A 467-nucleotide genomic window follows, 5' to 3' on the forward strand; every position below is an offset into this window, starting at 1 on the left:
ATCTCAAGATGAAACAATAGAAGTTCTTCTGAAGTGATATTTTAGCTTCTAAACTAGATTAAACTAGTGTTTAATCTAGTTAAACTAGTGTTTAAACCGTTACAATATCTAACTTTATTTACACGAAGTTCATTGTTTCGAATAACTTTATGCAATTTCAGCAGTGGATAATGCAATGTTATTAGCCTTAGTTTAGATATAAAGGTTCCAACTTCCAATTTAGTTTGATATTATGTAGACATCTAGGAATGCGTTCTCTGATAATGATCGTGAATCATTTCGATCGAAACGTCTGAAAAGTCATTCACTTCTGAAATTTTAGTTTCAAAGTCTGCAAAAATGTTAACCTTATTAACAATAACGCATAAAAGACATTTAGGTACACATACACCCACATGCATATTAATATACAAACACGCACACACATACACACACACACACACACACACACATATATATATATATAT

The sequence above is a fragment of the Octopus bimaculoides genome, chromosome 7 (assembly GCF_001194135.2).
Source record: "Octopus bimaculoides isolate UCB-OBI-ISO-001 chromosome 7, ASM119413v2, whole genome shotgun sequence".
Lineage (NCBI taxonomy): Eukaryota > Metazoa > Mollusca > Cephalopoda > Octopoda > Octopodidae > Octopus > Octopus bimaculoides.